The sequence below is a fragment of the Arvicola amphibius genome, chromosome 13, assembly GCF_903992535.2.
Source record: "Arvicola amphibius chromosome 13, mArvAmp1.2, whole genome shotgun sequence".
Taxonomy (NCBI): domain Eukaryota; kingdom Metazoa; phylum Chordata; class Mammalia; order Rodentia; family Cricetidae; genus Arvicola; species Arvicola amphibius.
Genome location: NC_052059.1, coordinates 38,655,186 through 38,671,536, shown reverse-complemented (window position 1 = coordinate 38,671,536; position 16,351 = coordinate 38,655,186). Strand labels below are relative to the sequence as shown.

The 16,351-nt window shown below is 46.4% G+C and overlaps 1 pseudogene; it reads right to left on the bottom strand.

Annotated features, from left to right (window-relative positions):
- Nucleotides 1-14,273: 14,273 nt before the first annotated feature.
- Nucleotides 14,274-15,290, bottom strand: LOC119800395 (annotated as a pseudogene).
- Between the last annotated feature and the right edge of the window lie 1,061 nt (nt 15,291-16,351).

Below are 16,351 nucleotides of genomic sequence, written 5' to 3'. Positions count from 1 at the left end.
ATGAGACTCTCATTTGTCATTGTTTTAAAATCCCGTTTGTAACACTGAAGGCGGTGGGCACTAGACAAGGAAAAATGCCAACGTAAGCAAAGGAAGCAATTGCTTGCCCATCTCTCAAACAGAGTCCTGGGTGGTCTAGCTGGTGCAGGCTGTGATTCCACTGGGTACGAGGGGGGGGGCCTTGAAAGCTGCGTTTCTGGAGAGACTCCAGCTGCTGGTCACAGACCATAGTTAAGACCAGGAAGTGGAAGCATCCAGACTGCTAGAGATTCCTCCTTCACCTTTGCAGGATCCCTGTGCAAACTTGGCACCGTGTCCCTTGCTTAGTGACGGACACAGTTGGAATACACCTATATCTATTGTATTTGGTGGCTTCACTTCTCAAATCTGCCCTTAGGTTCTTTTTTTAAAAAAATATTTATTTATTATATATACAATATTCTGTCTGTGTGTTTGCCTGCAGGCCAGAAGAGGGCACCAGACCCCATTACAGATGGTTGTGAGCCACCATGTGGTTGCTGGGAATTGAACTCAGGACCTTTGGAAGAGCAGGCAATGCTCTTAACCGCTGAGCCATCTCTCCAGCACCTGCCCTTAGGTTCTTAAGAAAATATTCAGGTGTCTAGGCCTCTTGGAGATCACAGAAGTTGTTCAAGACTAGTTCCCTACCGAGAGCCCTTGGAGCACCTTTGCCCTCATTGACCACAGGACTATAGTGTGGTGGTGTGCTCTCTGGGGAATGCACTGGGTGGGTTCAATGTTCAAAGCTCTCCTTGTAAAAAGCCGGGCGGTGGTGGTGCACGCCTTTAATCCCAGCACTTGGGAGGCAGAGGCAGGCGGATCTCTCTCTGTGAGTTCGAGACCAGCCTGGTCTACAAGAGCTAGCTCCAGGACAGGCTCTAAAGCTGCAGAGAAACCCTGTCTCGAAAAACAAACAAACAAAAAACAAAAAAAGCTCTCCTTGTGTTAAGGAAGTGCATCCGACTCTTTCTCTGTAAGAAACAACAGCTGATTCTGTCATTTCTGCTCCAGCTCTTTAAGATTCTGAGAGTTGGTCATCATTTAAATGAATTCTTATTGATTCAGTCCAGTGGAAGGCTCTTTAGGAAGGCAGTTGCTGCATGAAGAAGCCCTGTTGAACTGTTCAGGTTGTGCTCCAAGCTCTGTGGAAGACCACTGTGCCCAGTCCACAGGAATGCCATGAGAGTCCAAGGCATGCTGGTGTGCAGCTGTAAAGCCTGCCCTTGGGAGACTGAGGCAGGAGGGTCTGAGGCCAGCCTGGGCTACATAGTGATATTCTGTCTCGGAAGGATGGAAGGAAGGAAGGGAGGGAGGGAGGGAAGGAGGGAGAGAGGGAGTTCAGTGTAATGAACTCTGAATGCATGGCTATTTGGGAGGAAGGGAGGCAGCCGTGCAAACTCATGCCTAGTTGCCAAGACAACAGGGCTTGGCTAGACTAAACAAGACTTTACTCAAAACACCTAAAAATTAGCCTACCCCACAAACAGGAAGTAGGAAGTGAATCTAAGGAGTGAAGCCAAAGGTAGAGTCGGAAGACTGCCAAGGGAGCGGGGGACCGTGGTCAAGAAAATGAGTTGTGACTACAAACTAGGAAGTCCGGGGCCCAGACAGCATGGAGAATTCAGAAGGGTGTGGCGCAGATGTTTCTGGATGTAGGAGATGGACAAACACTGCAGGGTGCAGGCGGTATTATGGAGACATGAAAGAAACTGCTCAAAACTGGCCAGGGAATGCATAATATAATAGAAGAGATTAATTCAAGAATAAAATTATTTCCCAATAATGCAATTTATCCACGTCTCTCATGTATTCTCTCCATTTTTTTTTTTGCGCCGCTCTACAAGTTTTCATCATCATCATCAGATTTCTATTTTTCGTTTGTTTGCTTGTTTTGAGGGCATGTGTCTTGACGCAGGGTCTCACGGATCCTAGGCCAGCCTCCAGCTACCCCTTGTCCCCACCTCATCGGCCTGATGCTTTGCTGGGGATCGAATGCCAGGCTTCACGTATGCTAGGTGGACACTCTACTGGCTGAGCCATGTCTCCAGCTCGCCTCTCTCTCTCTCTCTCTCTCTCTCTCTCTCTCTCTCTCATTTTTAGAGACAGAGTTTCTCTTTGTAGCCCTAGCTGTCATGGAACTGGTTCTTGTAGACCAGGCTGGCCTTGAACTCACAGAGATCCACCTGCCTCTATTTCCTGAGTGCTGGTATTAAAGGCGTGTGCCACCGCTACCTGGCTAATTCTTGTTATTCCTAAGGCAAAGAAAATGACGTCCTCATTGCCCTGATCATTACTGATACCAATTCCTATCACAGCTGGATTAATGCTCTTGTTTGTAGCTGTCTGTATATCCTGTTCTGTCAAAGGAATTAAGTTATACATGGTTAGGGAAAGTATTCTGTCAAGTTTCGTAGGTCCAGTATAACTGAGATCAAAAATATAATCACAGAGGCAAATCATCTATGTTAATATGGTTGGTTATTACAATGGTTCATCTGAAGTGATTTGTTTTTAGGCTTTGAGTACTAGGTACCTGGGAGTCACCTTGGGCTTAACACACTCGAAAACCTCACATTCAACAGCTCACATTAGCAATTACTAAGGCCAAGATGGATTATTATTTCAACTAAAACAAAAACAACAAAAATGAAACCCCAAGCTCTTTTTTTTGTTGTTTTTTTTTCGAGACAGGGTTTCCCTGTAGTTTCTAGAGCCTGTCCTGGAACTAGCTCTTGTAGACCAGGCTGGCCTCGAACTCAGAGATCCTTCTGCCTCTGCCTCCCGAGTGCTGGGATTAAAGGCGTGCGCCACCGCCGCCCGGCTGAAACCCCAAGCTCTTTAATAAGAAACTAAAGATGTTTAGAGTGCTCTAGACCCCCTTCTCCACAAGCACGGTGGGGAAGGGATGTGAATCTGATTTCAGGGGACTCTGGAAACCAGCAGAAGTACAGCCTGTGGCTTCCGCTTCTGCTGGGGAAGAATGCAGGTGAAGGTCTTGCCTCTTTGCACCTGAGACATTCAGACCCTGCCCTGTCACCTAGCTCCAGGAACACTGAACACGGGCCCATGGGCATCGACTCTGAGACAGGAGACAGACGCACACTCGGGGTCAAGGCACAGAATATTTGGTCTTCTTGTCAACCAGACTCTGTGCCATGTGGTTGTAGGAAACCAAAAGGGACCAGCTGATACCACACTGTGGGAGCTTAGAGCCACAGGCAGCTTCCAGCTGATGACAAGGCATCCAGGTCACCCTCTATCCTATCTCGGTGGCCCCAGGGAGGTCTGACTGTCCCTAAGGAAGATGCTGACAACACGGGGTATTTCTCAGCTCATAGGAGCTTCTCCATACCCTCTCTTATTCTATCCCTTTGTGTGGGGGAGGGAGCTCAAAATAGTATATGAATCTAGGGTTATTAGAGAGAGGTCTTAGGTCTACAAAAAAAATTAAAGGTGACTGACTGGTCAGTGTTGATTTTCACTTAATTTCCTGACAGCTTCATCTTAGAAATAAGGGCCTCCAAGTGTCTGTTCTGGAGGGAGGTACTTCAGTACCCTTTGCAAGTCAGAAAAAAAAAAAATTCCTGATGCAAGTTGTCATGGCACGATGGAAGAGACCAGAAAAATCTGGTGAGATCATAGATTTTAATCACCCTTTTCAAGCCCCTTTTCTTCTCAGGGCTTTCACTGAGCAACCTGCATCTCCAGCGATAGATTCATGAGACCCCCGCAGCATATGAAATAGGGTCCTCAGCCTCCTGCCAGCTCGGCAGCAAGCTTTCCTTCCCACCTCTCTGGTTTGTAATTGATTTCTGAACATGGCGATGCATAAAAACCATGGACATTTATTATCAATGATGAAAGGACACCATAATTTATTAGACACGATCAATGTTGACTTTTGTCTAAGTATTGGAGTGAGTGTCACTCGAGGCAGGAGTGGCGTGCGTCTCATCCGACCTGTGAAGAAACCACTTCTTCCTCAGCAGTCTCCACGTAAGCCAGATTCAAAAGGAAGGAAAGAAAATTGAAGCCAGAAGGGCCAGTTGCGGGGAGACCTATGCAAGGCAAAGACCCTGTGTTTCCAGGGGCTACATGGTTAAAGTGAATCCCAGCATCATTTAGTAACAGTTGTGTAGTGGTTTTGCACACAAAGATATGAATTAGTGATGCTCCATAAATCTACCTACAGATTTTGCTCATTCATTTATGCTTCCGTGTCTAGTCCACTACATAAGTATGTGTTATGATTTTTACCATCCTTAAGGAAAAAAAAACTTGGCACACACACAAAAAGCAGGGATATTTTGCTTTAAGTTACAATTCATCCCAGCTACCTGTGAATGGGGGAGAAATCCACAAAAGCCCTACTCCTTAAATTCAATTCTCCAGCTGCAGCTAAGTAAATAAAGCGCATATATCAGATGCCTTTTAATCAATGCCACCGTGTTCATTGTTCTCCTCCACAGTGCATGATAAGACGTGGGAGCTGATGCCTGTACATTGGAAGTGGGACTCTTGGCTTCTGTTTAATTTTTAACTTGTTGCCACTTTGCTGTATTCGCGCCAACAGGCACTTTGCATGTCTAGGTCTGACCTCCTTTGCACAGCAAGAGGATTAGGAAGACAAGACCTAGCATTTATTAAACATGTTAACTGTGTCGGGCACCGTGCCTAATAACTTAATGTTATCTTCTTTAATCCCTACAGGAACTTTCCAAGGTAGATTTTTATCTCCACATTTACAGAGGAGAACTTCGAGGTTCAGAGAAGGGAATTAATTAGCCAGAAATGACATGAGGCTTGGGCGCTAGATCTTAGATGGACACCCTCTTTAAGTGGCCACGAGGCTTGGCTCTTCTTCCGTGAGCTGTCTGTGATCACAGAACCAAGTACAAGCTAGGTGGCTTGAACCACAGCAATGGACCACCTGACGGTTTGGGAAGCTGGGTTACTATATCGGCAGAGCTGGTTCCTTCTGAGGCTGCGAGAGAGCCTCTGGTTCATGTCTCTCCTGTAACTTCACATGCTCTGCTAACTATCTTTGGTGCTTATTGACTGGTAGCAGCAAAACTCCAGTCTTCACACGGTATTCTCATAATTTGTAGGTCAAGGTCCGCATTTTAAGACTTTGGTTTTGTTGGATGAGGAATCTACCTTACTCCAGGATGAGGTCATCTGAACTAATAGCATCTACAATGACCTCATTTCCATATATGGTCACATCCTGTGGTGCTGAGGACTGGGAAGTAGCAACACTGTCAGTCCGTTAAGGTTCGGTGACAGATGTGTGCAGGGTTAACTAGTCCTAGGACTGGACAGTAGTCCCAGACAGTACCATGATTTCAGAATCCCTGAAGGTCCCTTCAGCGGGTAATTAGGGCCAGTCCCTTAGAAACCTGAGAACTCGCGCCTGTCTGGGATGATCAGAAAATGACTTCTACAACAAGATCTGAACTTCGTATGAAAGAATGACAGCTAAATACTGTGTCGAAAGCCTGTCATTCCAGGGGGCTGAGGTGTGAGGAACCCAAGGGTTTAAGACAAGTCTGGGCAACATAATGAGTGAGTGCCTGTGTGTGTGCATGTGTGGGCGCATGCTGTGTGTGTGTGTGTGTTGTGTGTTGTGTGTGTGTGTGTGTGTGTGTGTGTGTGCGTGTGTAGGGGTACAGTTTAATTTCCAAATCAGTGGGGACAAAGGAGGTACAGTCTCTATGTAAAACAGTATGTGTTTGGTAGAAGTTGGGGGATATGAGAGATGATATCAAACAAGAAAATTGACTTACCCGTGCAAGAGATTAAAACCTACCCCTTATCCGTAGGGATGAGGGGCACTGCAGTGGCTGTGTGAATGAAAGGGCCAGGCTGAGGGCAGAACTTCGGAGAATGTTGGTGGGTGAATGGCGGCACACACTGGACTGTTTCTATAAAAGGGTGGGCTTTGGCTAGGAAAAGAGCCGGAAGAGGGGTAGGAGTACTAAAAACTGAGGCCTAGCGTGACCATCTGATAGGCTGCAGGAGAAAGTAACAAGCTAAGAAGGTGGGGGGGGAGGGGTCCCACTACTTTCATCCTTCTAGAATCTTGAGACTAAGACTCTGCCTTTTCAAGGCCTCTAGAAAAGCATGTGGTCAATTTTTTTTCTGTTCAATTGCACATTGATAGGTGTTTTCCCGTTTAAAACAAACTGCAGGTTTAATGGGTGTAGGAGATAATGGGTTAATTGGGAACATTATTTCAAACAGACCCTGGAAGGAAGCATAGCACGCTAAATTCCTAATCTCAGAACAGTTTAGCAAATGACAGACAGGGTTTGAGAAAGCCACAGAGGGAGGTGCAATGGCTCTGGGCTTGTGCCAGCAGCAGGGAGCCACCAACCACTCTCAAAGCCAGAGAGCAGCCGGGCGGTGGTGGTGCACGCCTTTAATCCCAGCACTCGGGAGGCAGAGGCAGGCGGATCTCTGAGTTCGAGGCCAGCCTGGTCTACAAGAGCTAGTTCCAGGACAGGCTCTAAAAGCTGCAGAGAAACCCTGTCTCGAAAAACCAAAAAAAAAAAAAAAAAAAAACCAAAAAAAAAAAAAAACCAGAGAGCAAAAGAGGACTCTGTCTGGAAGGCCATGTCCAGCAGCGACTGGGCCCTGAGAGGAGAGACACAACCAGCCCACCATGACTGGGCAGGGCAGCCTGAGGAGAATGAACACGCTGGAAAATCCTCCTCCCTTCACCCGACTCCATGATGCCGCCTTTGCTTGTCCAAATCCAGTTAGGGCCAAAGGTGAGCATCAGGTCAACCTCCCAGGATGCACAACAGGGTGGGGACTGTGCACAGGGGGTGTGGAAGGACACACGGAAGGCTCCCGAGGAAGGAGAACCTTTTGGTGTTTAATATGTTACTACACTAGTGTACCCACAGGGGAGGCTTTAGAAGGCAGTATTCTCAAACTAGATTTACTATGCAAATTCTTCTTTTTCTTTTTTTTTTTTTTTAAGGACGTTGGGGACCAGTGATCAAAGGAAATGACTTTGGGAAGCTTTGATCTATGGGGTAAAGTCGAAGCTTCCCTTCTTGTTCAGGCGTCTTTGAGATGAAAGTGAGAGAAAGCAATTTCAAGTTAGCTGGAACAGAAAGAGAATTCTCTGGTTTCCAGAGAGCTGGCAAGTCCGGGAAGGGTTGCTGGTACAGGACACCGCAGCTTGAAGGAACTCTGTCTTTCCAACATCCCACTCTGCCTTGCTCGGCTGTTTCACTCTCCCTATGGGCGGGCTTTCCCCATGAGATGGGCGGTGTCACTACCTGGGCTCCACACTTACCTGCTCCCAGCCCAAAGTTCCAGGAAGGAGGGCCTTCGTTCTTCCTCAGCCACGTGCATATCTGATGGGGACTGATTGCTCCTGCAGGGGTAGAAGGCAATGGTTCAGCCGCGACTAGGATGCCTGACTGTTTCCCAGACTCACAAGGGTCCGGGTCATGCAAGGTGGGGAAGGACCACTCCAAAGACAAAGAAACGAGGGTGGTAGGAAAGCACGTAGACTTTTGTTCAAATGAAAACCATCGCAACTGTGAGCCACCATATTTCTTAGCAGACCTCCCTCTGAATTTAGCCGCGAACTGCTAATTCCAATGTGTGCCGGGCTGCTCTCCTGTATGACCTCCCTGCTCCAGCCACCCTGGTTCACTTCCTGTTGCTCAACCGCACCCCCACCCCAAGGTCCTCTCTGATTTGACTCCCTGCCCATCCACACCCAGAGTGCAGTTTGGTCTTCCTCCTTGTAGCTCGCGCTGCATTCAAAACTTCTACACTATCCACTGGGCACTCACCACACAAGCCTTTCCTTGTTATTGTCTGTGCACGTGGGTCTCACATCCCACAGACATCTGCATTGCAAACTTGAGCTCTGGAACCTTCGTTTCGCTTTGTTATCGGGAGGGAAGGTTCTCATTACGTAGCCCTGCCTGGCCTAGAATTCCCTTTGTAGTCTCGCCTGGCCTTGGGTTTACCACCTCTCAGCCTTAGTCTTCTGAGTGCCTGGGTTACAGGTGACTGCCCTAGCCCGAGAACGTCCTCTTACTCGGCGTGCTGTGGGTGCTAACCAAATGTGCATTGGTAGCTATTTCCGACACTGAAGTAACGCCTTACCTTTTCCTGCTTGCCTGCACAGCCGTCGGTCCAGTAAGCCCCCTGTGCTGACTGGGACAGTGGCCTCGAAAGGTTTTCTTACTGGAGTTGGGGCTCAGTCTCCCGACAAGAGTGCTGATGTCGTGGGAAAGAACAGTTTGTCCATTCATAGATGCGTTCATTCACTAGCTCAGTACCCACCAAGCACCCCTACAAACAGTACTAGGTGATACGGAAGCCAAAAAAGGATCAATGAGAAGCAGGCAGTCCCTTATGGACTTTAGGGGAAACCTGTGTGACCCATAGTACGAGTGAGCTTTCCGTAAGGGAGAACACTGTGTGTCGAGAGATGTTGCCAGTTTTCTACAGAAGGGATCTTGGCAATATTTTAAAAACTACATACACATTTCCCGTTGGCCCAGCGCTATTATAGGATCGATTCCCATATAGAACTGGAAATGTCTGAAACAACACGTGTGTGGGATTTTCACTGTGGCAAATTTAGAAAAGCTAACGAACAACTTTACTATCTAGCTTAGCAGATTAGTTGAATAAATTATAGGGGAAATTAATATATATTATTTAAAATTTTATTCAAATACTTTTATAATTCTAATGATTTTATAATTGCAAGTATGGGAACATCATTATAAGGCAAGTGAAGTGATTCCCATTATATGCATACATACAGAGAGAGAGAGAGAGAAAGAGAGAGAGAGAGAGAGAGAGAGAGAGAGAGAAAGAGAGAGAGCCAGGTACAGAACTGACTATAACATGCCACATAGGAAGAATTTTTGCTAAAATTATGGCTCTAAACTTGAGTAAGTAATCATAAAAAACCCAGGATACAGTACATTGTGTAAGACAACTTGTCTGGGTTCTAAAATATGAGCTAGAATACAATATGTCTTAGTCAGGGCTACTAAGTTCTTTTTTTTTTTTTTTAATTTATTGCTATAATAAAACACCATGACAAAAAGCAAGTTAGGGAAGAAAGGTTTTGTTTGGCTTCTGCTTTCACATCCATAGTCCATCATAGGAATTCAATAGGGCAGGGATCTGGATCTGGAGGCAGGAGCTTTTGATGCAGAGGCCATGGAGGAGTACTGCTCACTGGCTTGTTCCCTATGGCTTGCTCAGCCTGGTTTCTTATAGCACCCACGCCCTCCAGCCCAGAGTGACCACACCCACAGTGGGCTGGGCCCTTCCCCACCATCAATCACTAATTGAGAAAATGCCCTACAGGCTTGTTTGCAGACCAGTCTTAATGGAAACCTTTTCTCAGTTGGGGTTCCTTCTTCCCAGATGACTCTAACCTGTGTTAAGTTGACATAAAATTAGCCAGCACACAATGTCATTAAAGGAAATGTACAATGAAATCCAGGACATTGTTGTAAGTTAAAAGAGACAAAATACCAAAACAGACAAAGAAACAGACAAACCCCACCAAATGTAGTAATGCCATCTGACTGATGACTCTTAAGGGAAAAATTGAATGAAATTAAAAGTATTTTCAGAAAAACTGGGAAATTTTTGAAATAAGCCACTGAATGGAGTTTAATTTTCTTAGCATGATGCTACTACTGGTGTTGCATAGTGGCAAAAGAAAATGAGAAGGATGGATAGATAAATGGGCAGGCAGACAGACAGACTGGCAGACAGAGAGACTGGCAGACAGATGCTAGAGAAAGACAGGTAGATACAGCAATATATAGTGATACATAGAAGGTCCATAGAGATAATTATGTATCAAGTTGTTAACAGTTGGGAAATTTAGAAGAAATCCAAACACTCGTTTACCATTCCTCTTGCTCCTCTTTGGGTTTGGAAACTCTAATTGTAAGTAACTGAAGGAAGAAAAAAATAACAAGAATTATGTACATTAGAACATTTTTAATTTTAGGTAGAATTTGGCTCCAAACAGGTTTCTCTAAAAGGGAGGCTTAGATGATGTCGTCATTTTCTCTCTCTCAGGAGACTTCTGCCCATTTTGTTGTCTCATGGAACAAAGATGGCAGACCATCCATCAGCTATCAACCCCAGGAAGAAGAGAGGGAACTTCAGAGATGGCTCATGAGTGTTGAGCTCTGATTGGCCCAAACACTTAGAGATGGAGCTTGAGTGTTGTGCTCTGATTGGCCCAAACTAGATCCCTTGTCCCCATCGGTAGAGTCGCCCATATGTATTGATCTCTATCTTGAAGGCAAGGAAGAAATGACTCCCTGAAGGAAAACCCAGGTGCTGTTACCAAAAGGAAGGTAAATGGGTATGCTGGCCAGCGTTCCCCACTGGAGAGAGCAGCGGGAACAACAGCATGAACAGTAAGGAAAATTAAAGATTATCAGCATTCGATAGTACTAATCCACACAAGAGTCATTACCCACATCTGGCTATCCACCCCATGACTTTGGGATGACGGAGATGATTGCCCCACCCCTTCCCTTGAACACCTATAGCAGAGAAGCAAATAGCTAGATTGGATCCCATCTCAACTGTGTCCAACAGGAGACTGAAGGATCTCTCCACTGCACTTAACCTAAAGCCAAAGTCTCCATTTGAATGGACTTTGACAAAGGAATGGAATAGAAGTCTCAATCTGATATGCTTGTGATACACTGTATATATGAGTGTATGCATGCGCACGTAAGCCTGTGTGTGTGTGTACATGGGTGTGTGAAGTCTAGAGGACGTATGTGCACTGTTCCTCAGGTTTCATCCACTTTTTGTGTATTCACTTTGGAGACAGTGTCTTCCTCTGGCCTGGAGCTCACTGGCCAGGATACATTGGCTAGATAGCAAGTCCCAGGAACCTGTCTGTCTTGGTATCAGTGCTAGGATTAAAGAGTAGGCCATCGTGTTTGGCTTTCTATGTGGGTCCTGGGAATCAAACACAGGTCCTCGTGTGTACATGGCAAGTGTGTTAGTGATTAAGCCACCGGCCCAGTCCTGGATTGTTCTTTTAAACAGCATATTATTGCTTTCATTTTTTTCCCTTTTAAACATTGAGAAATTGCCCTTTCTCTCCTAAATGTGTGCTAAGCACTGTTTATGATTTTACTGTTGTATCATATCGCATATTTATTGACTCCCTACTATGGCTCTTTGAGCTTATAAACACTGTCACAAGACAAGGATACACTTACACGACTGTCACGTGTGAGGTTCTTGAGACACTCTGCTGTGCTGAGAACCTGTCTCATCAGTCACACTGGTGGCTACAGGTAAGATTTACAGCGTGGCACATGAAATGCTAGAGGCTTTTATGTGTGATTGAAGTGCCCATCAGTCACTGCTGCTACCCAGATGGTGCTGTGAGCAGAGCTGCAAGGCGATGCAGACTCGAAGGCCTTCCTCTGGTGCCTGGAGAACCCTGCGTGCGAGCATGACCAGGAAGACGCTGTGGGCACACTTCATGTCTGCCCTCTGATTAGCCGAACCTCTGTTCTAGAGATTGGTAACGCAGTTATCTGCAAGATTTCCAGTTGTCCTTGTGCCACTTTCAGGGCCGTGACCACAACCATGACAATGGATCATACTCCGTGGTCCTCTCTTAATTCTGTGGTAGTGAAGGTGTATTATCTGCCCTGGACCTTTCTAGATTGTTCTCATAGGGATGTGGGCCTTCATCTCTGCGGGCCTTTTTACTCCCTGGAGAAAATAGGCTTAAGGGAAAAGGAGCCAATCCCATCCCAGCCTCTGTTCTTTGGGCACTTCTCTCTGAGACACACTGCACAGCCCTCTTTCACATTGCTGTTGTAGGCCTTATGATGTGTGGTGTGTGTGTGTGTGTGTGTGTGTGTATCTCATTCTACAGACTTGCATGTAAGTTCACTTGATTTTAAGTGCCAAGGGCTGGAGAGCCCACATGCTGTCTTTTGTGTTTATCTATGAAAAGCAGAGGCTGGTGTGCTCTCTCCAAGGGTGCAAGCTATTCACAGCCATTCCAGCCAGAGTGGTATCTCTACCCTGCCCCTTGTCCTCTGTTGCCAGACTTTCCCCCTTTGGGTTTAGTGCAGCCTTCATCCCCAGCTCCCTATCTTTCCCCGTTCACTGCACTCTGCACTGGCTTAGCCACCCCAAAGGGCTAGTTTGGTAGGAGTTGGGGAGATCCATTGGGGTTTTGTATCTGTGATTCATTTCCGTTGGCCTCACAGAAATGATGGACGGCCCTGAGTAACACATCCAGTCTTTTAGGCTTATGATTTGCTGGCTGCATAGCCAGGCCCCGTTGGCTCTCAATGAAGGGGAAGCAAGTACCACCCTGAGATTAAGTGACTCATCTTAGGTCAAACCATAAGTCAGGAATAGAATGGGACTCACAGCCATAGCTTGGGAGAGCTGCAGAATCTAAGACTCAAAGGGGGAGAAGGGGTGATGATGGCGGAAGACCGCATACATGGGTGACTAGTCATTCTCCTCCCACTGCAACGACAGACAACTCCAGCTATGGATTTTTCTCCGGGATTAATAATTCATCCAGAACTTCAATAATGAATTAAGAGTGCTCGCGCACACAGCATCCTCCAGTGACAGGCCTGCACTCTGCTCTAGGAGAAAAAATAAAACCACCTGTAAGGTTGATGCAGGTCAACTCATTTCACCATGCAATTTTTAGCCCATGTCATGTGCCAAACATTGGTGCAGTTCCCTGAAATGACTCTCGGGAAAAGTCAAATTTCTACCCACAAGAACTTGGGGAGCCAATGCCCTATTTGCACATTCCATGACATTTTATTATTTGCACAGTTCTCTTTCGCTGACATAATGGTGAAAAGAACACACATTAGATTTTGGCTTACAACTATGAAGAACATGCAGGGTTCCCAAAGACACAATTGGTTACTTTTTATTCAGCCAGATGAACTGGTGAATGCCAGCAGGCTCACGCTGACATCAGCTGCTGCCCTTCAGCTAGAGCCTTGGAAAGTCTATTGTAAATCCTTCAGTGAAATGTTTTGGCAGGAATTTTCATCCAGATAGTATCCACAGTAAAACTGAGACTGAACACACATCAATTCCAATATAGGGAGGTCCTTGCTGGAAGCGCTAGACACAGGAGCTTCAAGAGCTTTGTCCCAACTAAATCTCATTTTCCAATTAATCATAATCAGGCTAGCAGCCTTTCTGTTCGGAGTAAATAAAGTAGCCCTGGCACTTCCTTGTTCAGCCAAGTTTTGTGGTTTTCATTAACTCTTGGAGCTTATTGCTACATGAGAATATAGACTCATTGCCAAAACTTCTGTTGAAGGGAGCATCACACACAGGTGTAACAAGTTGGAGAGTGTTGTCTATGCAGCCCATGCATTTGATGGGTATTGATCGAGCATTCCACCTCCCCGCAGACTTGATAATTCTTACCTGAGCCAAAGATAAATGTCTCTGAGGCCCAGCTCTCCCCATGTGTGAAATGGGAACATCTGTGACCACTTCATACAGTGGGGACGGTCGCAAAGCACAGGTACTGCTGTGGGAAAGTTCTCAGTCCCAGACCCAAGAGCATCAGAGGCACGGCTGTGGGGGAGGGGCATCACAAGACACACCTTCCTCACTCTCTTCAAGCAGCCTTCCCACCCCCAATCTCTTGAAAAGGTGATTTTGTTTTTTCCTTTTGAGCAAAAGAGAGAAGCCGGCACCTGGATATGATTTCGCATCCATGTCTTTTGATCTCTACCTGTCTTCTTCCTTGGATCTTGGGTCTTATAGCATCATCCATCCTGAATTTTTACATAGGAATTCCTCCCTCTATGGTCACAGCCCAGTTCGTCCTGATTTTCAAGGACCTCCTGCTGTCCAGAAATTCATTCTCTGCCCATCTTGGAGTTCTTTACTTTCCATGAATGACAACATTGACTCCCTTCTTGGCTCCTACTCGACACGTGGCATGACCCTCTCCAGCACCCTTTCTCCTTTACTCCCGTCCTCTAGGAGACAAGGAGACTCTTCCTTTCCTCAATTTATTCCTTAAGCCACATCCTCTAGTTCTGTCTTCCACACCCCCTTGAGATAGTTCTTGCCAGTCACCATTCGTTTTCAGGACTCTTGTGAGTTATTTCCCCTTATCCTTGGTTCTTTTTGGGCGGGGGGACTTGGTTCATAAGTTTATTATCTTTATGAAAACATCCGCACAGAAAATTGCTTTAGCTCTCAGTGACCCGTTCCCGAGCTCTGAGAAAGCTTGCCTTCTTTTAAGCAATCCGATCTTTCTTCTGGGCGAGGGACATTTGGGGACAGCCCCACCTCCTCCTCCTCCTTCTCCTCCTCCTCCTCCTGCTCCTCCTCCTTCTCCTCCTCCTCCTTCTCTTCCTCCTCCCCGTCCCTTTCTCCCTCCCCCTCCTCCCCCTCCTCTCCCTCTTCCTCCTCCTCCTCCTCCTTTTCCTTCAGCTTCTTCTCAGAGGCTGGATTCTCTCTGATGGCAGCATGAGCTCCATCATGTGTCTCCTCCATCATGTCTGGAGTTACATTGTTCTTTATGTACCGAGAGAACTGTTTTAATAAACATCTCCATCTACCTCTGTGAAACAACACATGAATTCTGCAACATTCTGGCCCATGATATGCTTCCGGTGTACTTTTGCCTTGAACTCCTTGATTTCAGAATCATAACCTGGGAATCATTTGGTACTATGAGGAGTAGACAAGCCTCCATCCACAGCTCAGCTCCCTTCAGGGCCCCCAAAACTTGATCGTAGTTCGGGCAAGACCTGCATCCAAATAGCAAGTGAAGGCGCCAGACTGACCAGCAATGTTTTCCACAGTGTATTCATCTCGGTCACCTCCACTTGGCCTTCATAGATCTTATCCATACAGAACGTACTGAGAAGCCTGCAGACCAGCAGCAGGCCAGTGCAGTAGGCTGCAGCATTCTTTGTCGGGCCAGCTTTCACACTGTATTTTGGCAGTTCCTGTGCATATGGTGCACAGATAATCACATCCCTTTCTATACGGGCGTACACAATCTGGCAGATGGGATTTCTGTTCGTTACAAGAACTATCATCCTGTATTTGGGTGTGTTGTAGTTATTTTTGTCCTGGATCACCAATCTTTTCCGAGCATAGTAGCCAGTTTTACCCTCTCGCTGCCTTCTAAATCTCACTTGGTGCCTCTTAAAGTACGCGGCATTCTTGACAACTTCCACAAACGCCATCCTGCAGAACAGAGACCCGCAATCGCGGCTCCATACAGACCTTATCCTTGGTTCTTAATGTCTTTTTCATTTGGTCAGTGCTGAGAACTGAAGCCAGTGCATCGTGGGTGTTAAATATTGCTGATTTTTAAAAATTTCTGCTTCTTCCATGGTATGGTTATTTGGGTCTTCTACTTCCCTCCCAGACCCCATTAACTATTTTAGGGGTCTCTTATCCAGTATACCTGAGGATACTAATCCTGTATTCATCTAAGTCCTACCTCAGCATGTTCAATGATAAATTACTATTCTTTGTCTTATGCCTCAGTTCCCATATTCTCTACCGTCCCTCCTTTGGTATGTGGCCCCACCACCTGACAACCATCTCGTTATAGCCCCTGCTGCCTTGCTTCATGAGTACGTAATTGATAACCAAGTCTACTGCTGTTGATGACTTGTTTGGTGGGCTCTTCCACATACACAGGATTTCTTCCCCCTTTTCCTATTGTATTCTTCTCTCTGTTCTCTTCCTATTGCATGGCCAACAGAGTGAGCCCCACAAAAAAAATATGACCTCCATGAACCAATCCTGCAAGCGCTGTATGAGACAGCAGATGCTTTAGGGTGAGACTCATACACTGCGATTCTTCAGAGAGGGGACACTCAGCCTTCGACAAGGGCAAGAAATGCCTTTGTGGGGGAAGGGGTCCTAGAAAAAAATCACAAAGGTCACCAGTCCCTATTTAGTAGATAATAACTCACTCAGATGTCGTTTTCCTGGCCAAGAAGGATACAGCCAGAAGAAGACTTCAAGCCACTGTCAGAACTGCCAAGCAGCAAGGTGCTTCGGTGTTCCTGAAACCTGAGGAACTCCAGGGTCGGGTTTGTCTTTTAAACACAGTCGACACTGACCCATATCTGTTGGATGGGTTTCAAGTTCAGCCCCTGACTCGGCCAGAGCTCTCCTGACTCGCCTCACACTTCCCATCTCCTTTTAACTTGAGAGGCAAGCTAAGGGAGGGATTGTTTGCTGTCTCCTGGAAGAGAAACTCTAGAAGGCCAACGGTCGGGCCTCTCCTGCAGGCACAAAG